At 39.2% G+C, this 11,051-nt stretch overlaps 1 long non-coding RNA gene across 1 annotated transcript; it reads left to right on the top strand.

Annotated features, from left to right (window-relative positions):
• Positions 1 to 8,337: 8,337 nt before the first annotated feature.
• Positions 8,338 to 10,263, top strand: LOC132599667 (uncharacterized). The gene is made up of 3 exons (XR_009566932.1): positions 8,338 to 8,689; positions 8,958 to 9,006; positions 9,943 to 10,263. It is a non-coding gene; the product is annotated as an uncharacterized LOC132599667 (long non-coding RNA).
• The last annotated feature ends 788 nt before the right edge of the window (positions 10,264 to 11,051 follow it).

The following is an 11,051-nucleotide window of genomic DNA, read 5'->3' as shown; positions in this document are numbered from 1 at the left end:
AATTGAAGTTACCTGCAAACTTAGCTCTTTTACTGATTTCCCTCTCTTTCTCTTTCTGAAGAGCTTATTCTTCTTTCATTCGGTCCTCATTACCTTGCACAAAAGCAACCATCTTGGCAATGGTCATGTTGTTATTCTGAGCAACCATATTTGCATCACTGTGCAAATCAGATTTGAGTCCAAGCACAAATCTCCTAACTACGACCTTCATATCGGGTACCATATGGGGAGCATGCTTAGCCAACGAAACGAACTTGTGATAATATTCTTGGACTGTCCTGTTATTCTGCCTTAGTCTCTCGAACTCAATAACCTTTGCTTCCCTGACCTCAATTGGCATGAAATGGTCAAGAAAAGAATCTGTAAACTCATCCCAAGCAGCAGGAAGTGCAACTTCCCCTCGAAATTGTTCCTATGACTCATACCAAATATGGGCCACATCCTGTAAGTGAAAACCACCAAACTCCATTGCTTCTATCTCAGTAGCATACATAATGTGGAACACCTTCTGCATCCCATCTATATAGTTCTGCAAATCCTCCTCTGCCTTAGTCCCTGTGAACACTCAAGGCTTCATCCGCAAGAATTCTTGTGTCCTGGAACTAGTAAACCCTCCACTAGAACTGAAGCTAGGAGTTATTTCCTGACGTTGAGCTTGATTAGCAACGATCTGGGTAAGCAACTGGATAGCTCCCTTGACATCCATATCTGAAGCACTAGGATATGTAGTTGTTGCGGCTGCTGGGTCTGAAGCAGTTGTCTGAGTCTGAACGCCTTCTTCCTGAACTGCATCAGTGGCAGCCCTTTGGCTGGTAGCTGAAGTCCTCTTCGTGTACTTTCTTTTCGGAGCCATTTTTCGAAATACGTAATTCGCACGAGTTAGAAGAATTCCTGAAAGTACTGCTCTAACTGCATAATCTAGAGTATGAAAGAAGTGAGACCATCCTGAATGTCTTGGTAGTCAACATGTTTATATGTGTGGGGCCCACACACACATATAAGTGACCCACTGGACACGGTTTCATAGACTCCCTAAGACAATTGAACCTAGGCTCTGATACCAAGCTTTGTCATGCCCCGAACCATGGCCTGGACGTAACACTGCACTCGGTGCCATACTGCATGTGATCGAGCGAACCACATAGCTTGCTGAATCATCATGAGGCACAAACATGAGCTGAATATAACTTAAAACATGATGAGCCTGAATAACATGAAATATTATAATATAAGATAAAGTACTTGTTTAAAACGTAAATGTGGATTGTCATAAATACTGAGCCAAAGATGGTTATACGACTCTGAATCTGACATAACATAACTGACTAGTCTATGAAACCTCTAACATGAGCTTAAACTTCTTAACATGCTTGCTGGGACAAGTCCCCCGGCATACCATAACTGCATAACTATCATGAAAGTAATAAATGACAAAACCCCGAAGAAGATGGGGCTCACCAAAAGCTAATACGTGGATGATCCTACTGAGCAGATCCATCGTCCTGTAAGTCCGTACCTACATCGTGAAATGCAGGCCCCCAGGCAATAGAAAGGGGACATCAGCACATTGAATGTACTAGTATGTAAAGCAACTGAATGAAATAACACGATGAGAGCTGAAACTGAAACTAGAACCTAATCATGGACATGGATATATATATATAACATGAGTAAAAACATTTCAAGTTGGGACAACATAAGTGTAACCGGCAACATGAATCACCATATGGATACGTAGAGTCTGGTACCTGACCCGACCAGCAGAGCTCTCATACCTTGCCAGGGGTATAAGCTATAAACATAGCATGAAAAGATCCAATCAATATAACATGAAGGGATCGTCCTAACTGGGCGGAACAATATGTCATGACCCATTTTACTAGGCCGTACGAGCACCTATCGTTACCATCGCGTTAGGCGAACCCTTATCCCAATATAACCAATTTAAGTAAAGGCGGAAGAAATAAATATAGAATAAGTCTCAAATCATCCATATAAGATAAAGTGCGGAAATACTGAATACAACCCCATAGATCTGGTCTGGTCATACAAGAGCACTATTTACATACCACGAGTCTGAAAGATGATAAGTTCTCATAATACAACTGTCTCGAAATAAGAGTAAGACAAGTAAGTAAAGGAGAGAACATCCGAACAACAACCGTTATCGTGCTCACCCTGGAATGACTCTACAGCAGCCTCGCCAATCAGCCACGAGGGAAAAGAGTGGAACCTGTCTAATACTCGGCATCCATAAAAGAATGCAACAAGTGTAGGTCAGTACAAAACAAAGATACTGGTAGGCATCATCGACCGACTAAGCATAGCTAATACAACTCAGATAATAAAGCAGATAAGCAAATAAACCAACAAGTATAAATCAATGTAATCAATCCAAGTATCCGTCATCGCCTATGTAAAGCATCTAATCCCAAATGTACCAAGTCTGAATATATCCAATCCAATCCAACATCACAATACAACACCAAATATCTCAAATCAAGTCATAATGCAATGCAATGCAATGCAGTAGTGTATGAATGCAATGCCATGCAAATGCGGTGTACACATGTACTCCGGACGAAAATATCGACGTCTCGGTAGCACAACCCAACGTGACTCGCGAAGTCTAAGTGCCACCTATCCCGGATCTTTGCCCAACAGACAGACGGGACCCCGAATATTTTCCCACGGAGGTTTCTCACCTGCACCACCCTGGGGGACCGTCCATGCACTAACAACGATTCCAGAACTAACATCGGATATCGGCCATGCAACAACGATTTTGGAATTGATCATCGGATATCGGCCTCTCACATCACTCAAGTAAAAGAGTTTCATCAAGTATCCACTTCACACAATCAACGATTCTGGAATGAACATCGGATATCGGCCACCTCACGTCACTCAAGTAAAAGAGTTTCATCAAGTATCAATTTCACTCAACATCGATTCTGGGATGAAGCTCGGATATTAGTCATGCAATAATGTATCATGAAAATGAGAGTGCATGCAATGCATGGATCAACATCGATAATCATGCTCAATATCACAAGCACCAACAATGGGTAAGCCACAGTATAACCGAATCACAAGTACTAACAGTGGGTACGTCAACAGTATGTCTGAATCACAAATACCAACAGTGGTTATGCCAACAATGTATCCGAATCACAAATACCAACAGTGGGTATGCCAACAATATATCAAAATCACAAATACCACAGTGGGTATGCCAACAATATCGTAATCAAGATGATAAATAGAATCCAATATCTATCAACAACTCACGACTACAAGGCAACATAATAGAACGATCAAACATAATACAACGGGGTGGCCAGTCCCAACACACAACAGGGCCCAACTTAAGGCAATATCCAACCCAACTTCATATCCGAAGGTTCACATGTTGTCTCCGACAATATAATCTAAATATATGCTTCGCTATACGAAGTCTCACCAAAGGGTAAGCCATAACTTACCTGGATGGCCGAACTGCAACACCAACAACTTACTCTTTTGCCTTGCCTTTCCGCTGAACCCCAGAACCAAAGTATCTAAGCATAACCAAAATCTAGATTAGAAATCATGAAGAATGATACTAATATTGTTACTATTCAATTTAGGTCAATTTCAACCCTAGAAATTGGGGAAACAGGCCCACAAGGGCAAAATGGAAAATTCGAAAGTAAAATATCCAATTAGGCACTAGGTGATCATAACCCAACCACTAATTGCTAAATTAACTCACAGATTTACCCAATTTCGAATTTGAAGGAAAACCCCCAATTTGGGTATAAACCCTAACTCTTCGATTCCGAAATTCAACACTAGAAATAGAAGATATATGATTAACAAGCTTAGATTCATCAAAATCTAACATAAACACCCATAATTTCATCATTAATAAGCATAGGGAAAAGTTCATCAAAACCCACTTTCATCTTCCATTACTAAGGGATTATTAAAGGAAAGGGAGAATCTATGATGATTAGGAATAAAGAAACAGAAGAGGGATAACAAGATTTACCTCCAAGAGTATTCCAAAAATATCTCCAAGAAACCTCTAGAAAAGCTCCCAAGATGAACTGCTTAGGAATAAGAAATGAATGGAAAGATTTAGGGTTTTATATCATTAAATACCCCAGTCACTGGCCGTCACCGAATCGGAGGCCGAATTGGAGGACGAATCGAAGGCCGAATTGGAGGACCGTATCGGAGGCCGAATTGGAGGACCGAATCGGAGGCCGAATCGGAGGCACCAGACACCAGAAATTCTAGTGTCTTCCAAATTTGAATTTGACACCCGGAACCTCCCGAACACAAACCAAATATGTAGATATACATAAAAACAGGCTACAAACGCATTCGTGGCCTCAGAATTTCCATTAGAGGTCTCGTTGACCGAGTCAACCGCCGATACCTTAAAACTAACTTTCCAACGAAAGTTTCAACATGCATCCAAGTGAATTGTGAACCGAACCCAATATGCACAGTTGTTCTAAAAGACCATCCGGACCTCTCGGAATTGACGAATTTTCGAAAAAAGTCCGTTTACCCAAAAGTCAACTTTGAGTCAACTATTTTTCGCTTTAAGCTCAATTTTCATAAGAGGTCGCCCAAATCAAATCTAGACACCTCGAAAAGCGTGTCAATGACCCCTTCGGGTCAAAAGTGAGCTAACCAAGATCGAGAAAGGGTCAAAAGTGTCGGAGATGCAATAACAACCAAACGGGTCATTACACAGTCCTTATCCTACGGTGGCTAACTTAGTTTCAGGCTACGTGAGCCTTCTCGGTAATTTGTGCAACTCCCAAAAACATGTACATAAATATAAGTGGCATCTGAGCCCATGATTTTCATAAACATGACTTGTAAACATGAATTATAAGTGTAATATAACATGAATTTAATTACATGACATATCTTACATGGAAACGTGTAGACATGTAGGATGTTTCATTAAAATAAGTATAACATTTATTAACTTGTATGTAGGAACCCACGGAATGCAAAGTGTGGGTTTTTATGGATTACGGACGGATTCTCAATAATCGAAATGATGTATCAAGAATACAATAACGGATTAATAAGAATTCAAGACCTATTATAACCGGGTACATGATTCTAGGGTCATCATGAACATGGCTAAAACCCTAGTTTTGATGATTTCTGGTGTAATCATGGAAGGACATGGCGTGGGGAAGAACAAAGATGTTTTCAAACGTAGATAGAAGTCCTACATACCTGGTAACACTCCAAACTCATAATAAAAATTTGAACTTTGTAGAAGAATCCCAATGTTTTAGTCTTGAATCCCTTTAATTGAGTTTTCTTGAAAACCCTAGTTTTGAAGCATTGAATTCTATTTAAAGATCATGGATATATGTTAGAATTCACTTGGAATGATTGGAATAGGCTTACCTTGATATATCTTGACGGTTGGGAGAGAAGAACTTCGTCCTCAGGGCTTGAAGAATGAAAAGTGAAAAATAGAACTAAACCCTCATATTTATAGGTTCTGGCCGACGCGGGTGATATACGGCCTCAATGTACAGTCCGTACTTCAAAGAACGGCCCGTACATCGTGGCCGTACATTGGGTCAAATTTCCAGGGGGCATCGATTTTTGACGGGCAAGGTACGGGCTCAAGGTACGTCCCGTACCTTGAAGTACAGCCCGTATTTCGCTGCCCGTACATGGATGCCAATTTCCAGTGGCTTCTGTAATTTCCCTACGAGGTACGCCCACTAATGTATGGCCCGTACATCATTGTACGGCCCGTACCTTGGTCGTAAAATTTTCCTTCACCGTGATGACGGAATTTTCGAATTGTAACGCTTCCTTTTTTGATTTCTAAGTCCCGAATCATGAACGTAGCCTAGTTCAAAGGTAGTGGGTGTTACACAATGATCTTAGAAGTATATAAAACTTTTAAATTTTTGCAGAGATTAAGAAAGACGAAACCAAAGTATTGTTTTGGATGAACATATTATACTTCCACTTTTAATAAAATGTCATGTTAAATCCGAGGACATAAGTAATAGTGACGAATTTTGAATTTTAAATAAGGGGGTTCGATATTTTTAAAGGAGTGAGCAGTAACATTTTTTGGACAAATGGTTCATAGAGGTAAATTAAACTATTGTTAAAAATTAACATAATAATATGTTAAACCGAAATTAATACAGGAGCCAGTGATATGTACGATTAAAATATTTTACAATCCCACTGACCACTGTACTAATTTTGATCAAACATATTATTATTTTAATTTTTAACAATAGTTTAATTTACCAGTATGAACCATTTGTCAAAAAAATAATTACTGCTCACTCCTTTAAAAATATAGAACCGCCTAATTTAGAATTATAAATCAACCACTATTTCTTATGTTCCTTGGACTTAACATGGCATTTTATTAAAAGGGGAAGCATAATATTTTCATCCAAAAGAATACTTTGATTTCGTCTTTCTTACTTTCTGTAAAAAATTAAGAGCTTTTTTTTTTATTATTTTGAGATCATTGCAAGAAAAAATTATGATATACAAATTTCAAGAAACTATGCAAAATTAGTCATTCATATGTGAAATTTTTAAAAACCCTTATAAAATATATTTAGATGAAGGAATTTTTTTTGTGGTAGTAAGATGAAGGCAATATTGTTATTTAAAGTATTAATTTAGTTATGTTTGTTCTTTGTGTTATAAAGTTATATCCTAAAAGAAGTACCTTATTTTCAACAGAATAAGTGAATTGAATAATAATAATAAGAGTTATATGGGATTATGGTTCCCGTTCAATATGTGAAGGGTATCGTTTCCCAACCCTTAAATGTTAGTGGGGTAAAGTGAGATTGACTCTGAAAATTGAAGCGAATTCTCATGGTGCACGACAAAAATTGAAGAAGAGAAGTGGAGTGTGAGGGGCAATGGAAGGAACAATCAAGTAAGAATTAATGCAAGGACACGTAAGAAAGTAGGTGTGAAATTCCAAATGACGGGTGGTCATTTACGGTAATACCCTTGGGGGTGGGCGACGAAACTAATGAGAACCCACGCTTATTATAGATGGGAAAAACAAACTTCACTAAACTTAAAACTTTGTTCATGCAAAAGTAACAGTGGACCTGTGGTGGCTGCAAAGGAAGTAAGAATCATCTTTGCCAAAACAGCATCAAAGAATATCTTAAGAAACTGACTTAGGAGATGAACACTCCAATCCACACTCTAAACTAAATTTGAAAGCTAAAGAGCTGTTGAACTTGTACATAGTAAAAACGGGATGTAAGCCAAACCGGTGGGACCGAAACCCGAGGCAAGAAGAATAATGCACCGGGTACTATTAGCCCTTGACCGGGGTAGTGTTTGGGCCGGAGTGGGGCATCAACTGATCCGCCTTCGGCATTGTCGGAACGCCCAAGCCTGGGGACCCGAGTATCCGAGAACGACGACTCGAGCATTCGTGGCCGTTGGTCCGAGTAGCCGTTGTTCCGTGTGGCCGTTGCGTACGGACCCCGCGCCAGTGGCGTGCTGCCATAGTCAACTACCTACCATGCGTGTGTCAGACAGCGCCGTCAGTCCAATCCCACCAAATCTGTTACATCCCGTATTTTCATGTGTAGGAAAGCATGTGAGTAAAATGATATTAGTAACGAAAACGAGGTTATCCTCCCGAGCTTATGGGTGGTTGTAGTGATGGTACAAATGTGTTATAAATATTTGAAGTTAAACAAATCTAAGAAAATAAGCTTTGTCGAGGTTCGAAATTTATTTGATGAAATACGGTCCAAGCTATAATATCGCATATTTTTGGACTAGAAAAATTTAATCGTCCAATATGAGCAAAATTATTCGAGCCCGGAGAACTTGATCATATTCAAGGATAAAAATTGAGTGCTCGGTGTACAAAGAGTTTGAGGTCCCAAAATAATTTAGGACTTAAAAAGTGTGATGACGGTAACTGAGAATAATATTTGGTGTATGTGTAAAGAGGCTATGAACTAGAGTTCTACCTCATGGTTATGATAATGAGTATACGAAGTGTGTTAAAATTGGTTCATGTTCAAGTGAATTGAGATTAATAAATTAATTATGTGTATAATTAATTAAGTGGGGACGTATAGTGAAACTAAATATATTGATTAGTGGATAACTTTTAAGGGACATACCCTTGTGAATAAAAGACATGTTGAAGCAAGACCATATAATTAGTAGACTTTAGTGGGCCTAGCCATAAGGCACGTGTAAGGGCCAAAGGTCCATCATTTTCTATATTAATGTGTAGAGCTAGTGAATTGTTGATAGCTCACTTGAAAAAAATGAAAGGAAAATACAGAAAAGGGGCGCTGGGAACAACAATGGAGGCAGCAACGAGATATTTTCAGTTTGAAAAAAAAAATAAATACCAAGCCATACATAGATGCAATTTCACGGAGGTAGCACCTAAATGAAACAAATTTTCGTTCCTTGTGATTACACGTAGCCAACACACTGTGTTTACAGCAACATGATCAAGAAATTCATGAGATCAATTTTAATTCTTTCTTTTTAATTATTTTTCTCGGGAATAATATTCGGGTTTGTTCACCGGTTGGATCTCGTTATTCCATTTTATCGCGTTGTTGGATCCGGGCTTTCTTGGAAGTGAAGTAAGGCGGAAGAAAATTATTTCTTGGCACATGAGGTAATAATCCTCTCTTCTAGACATATTTGAGCTATCCGAATCGTATCTACGTTGCTAGATGAAAGAATTACGAAAACTGTATTGAAAATCGGATAAATTGATATTGTTGTTGGTATGGTGATTGATATTTTGGCTAAGTTGGAATCACGAGGATTATTATGTTTTTAGGGAAGATGTTGCCCGAATATCGTTAGATTTCTAAGTAATTAAGGGTTGGTTTGAAAGAGTATCCTAATTTAATTATTAGCATATTTGGTATTATTTGTAGATTGGTGAAGTCCAAGACCTAAGTTATGGTTAACTTGAGAAACGACAAGGTATGTAAAGCGCAACCCTTCTTTCTTTTGGCATGCCTTAGTTTTCAATAGGCTATATCACGAGCCTCGAGGAAATTCTAAATTCGAAATCCGAGCATGTTATGATCCTTATATATATATTCCTTGGCACTCTTATGTATGATTTGATGAAATATGAACCATTATGTCTTTGAAATAATCGCTTTCCGAACTTTACATAAAAAAGTTTCACTTTAAAGAACTTTGTAATTTGTGAACGCCATATCTTTCACAGAAAGGCTCGGATTGCTTCAATATTTTTGTAGAAGTTTATATGGCATATAATGAGTATGTTTTCCATAGGCGGACCCGACTCGGGTCAATACCCGTCCATGGATCCCGCGACTTTCCTTTATGTAATTCGGACGACTTTTGAAAGAATTTGGTATGATTATCATTTCGAATTTCAAGTATGGTCATTTACTTATATTTGAGTCTATGATAATGATTTTATGCATATGGTTACTCATGACTCTGCTCGTGCGTTCTGTTATATCTTTCGCCGGTTCCCGGGCCAGTTCTGTTATCGTGCGCACTTTGATATACTCCGGAGTTATGCTGTGTTTATGGTTCACCGAGATACTCGCAAAAGAGGGTCGGGTTCCACATATATTTGGTGTTATGCTGTGTATGGCGTTATGTTGTGATGTGATATGTGACGGGGATACGGAGATTTGAAACATTCTGGTGTTATGCTGTGTTATGGCGCCATCGACGGGCGGGCGACCATATTCTTCTGTACCCTACGCATGACTTATGTTTTAAAGTAAACATTTTGATATGTTGGATTTATACTTATGTTCTGTACTACTATTTCGTTTATGCTTCAGATTTGTTTCTGTATTTTCTGCTTTGCATACTCAGTACATATTTCGTACTGACCCCCTTTCTTCGGGGGGCTGCGTTTCATGCCCGCAGGTACAGACGCACAGTTTGGTGATCCACCAGTTTAGGACACCCTCTTCTGCTGTTTGGAGTGCTCCTCTTATTCCGGAGCCTACATTTTGGTATATATACTTGTTTGATGCATATGTATATATATTTGTTCAGGGGTACGGCGGGGCCCTATCCCGCCATATGATCCGTTTGGTCTGCTTAGAGGTCTGTAGACGTATTTGTGGGTGTGTGTGCCTACTTCTGTTCAGATGTGTTTGTATGATCCTATTCGCTATGGTAGCCTTGTCGGCGTGCATTTTGTATATGTTTTGGGGCCGTTGTGCCATTTGTTAGCCTTGTCGGCTTTTGACACATTTGATAGCCTTGCCGGCTTTTCGATATAAGTATATGTATATGTTTGCGCTGAATTGTGTCTGATACAGTTTGACATAGTTTGAGACGGCATATAGTGTTTATGGCCGTATATGCTATTTGGATGTGATCAGATATGGATAGGTATGTCAGGGTGCCCAAGTAGGGCTCCAGTCACGACCTACGGGGTTGGGTCGTGACAAAATCCGTGCAGGGTTGTCCTTGTCATGATTATTTTATTAGTCCTCATTTGTGTGAGATCTAGGAGCATGGCACTATATATAGAGCATGTTCTCCTCCCTTGAAGGGGGTTGGCTCTTTCTACCTTCTAAGAACACTTGTAATAGAAGAATTTATATATACAATCTCTCTCATTATTTGATTCGGCCAAGGCCACTCGTTATTGTTGTTAGTGAATTCAATCCATCAAATATCATATATTACACACGGACACTTGTGTTACTAGCCAACTATCATCTTTAGCCGTTTTATTAAGGTGCTCTCAAATATTTACTTTCTTTATCCAACACACATCAAGAACGAAACACATATCCTATACCCATTTACAAATTTAATTGATTATCTGAAACCGGGGTAAACAGTTTGGCGCCCACCGTGGGGCTTAGGATAATAGTGGTATTTGGCCTTGATTCCTACCATACTCATCGAAACCAAAAGCGTCCCTACCCATCTCTGTGAAAACGGTCCGATTGGCTGACGTCGAACAATCCGGTCATGTCAATAATACCGAGATCGTGGCGGAAAACGAAGGGAGCGGA

This window comes from Lycium barbarum, chromosome 6 (genome assembly GCF_019175385.1).
Source record: "Lycium barbarum isolate Lr01 chromosome 6, ASM1917538v2, whole genome shotgun sequence".
NCBI lineage: Eukaryota > Viridiplantae > Streptophyta > Magnoliopsida > Solanales > Solanaceae > Lycium > Lycium barbarum.
This window is presented reverse-complemented; position numbering and strand designations above follow the sequence as displayed.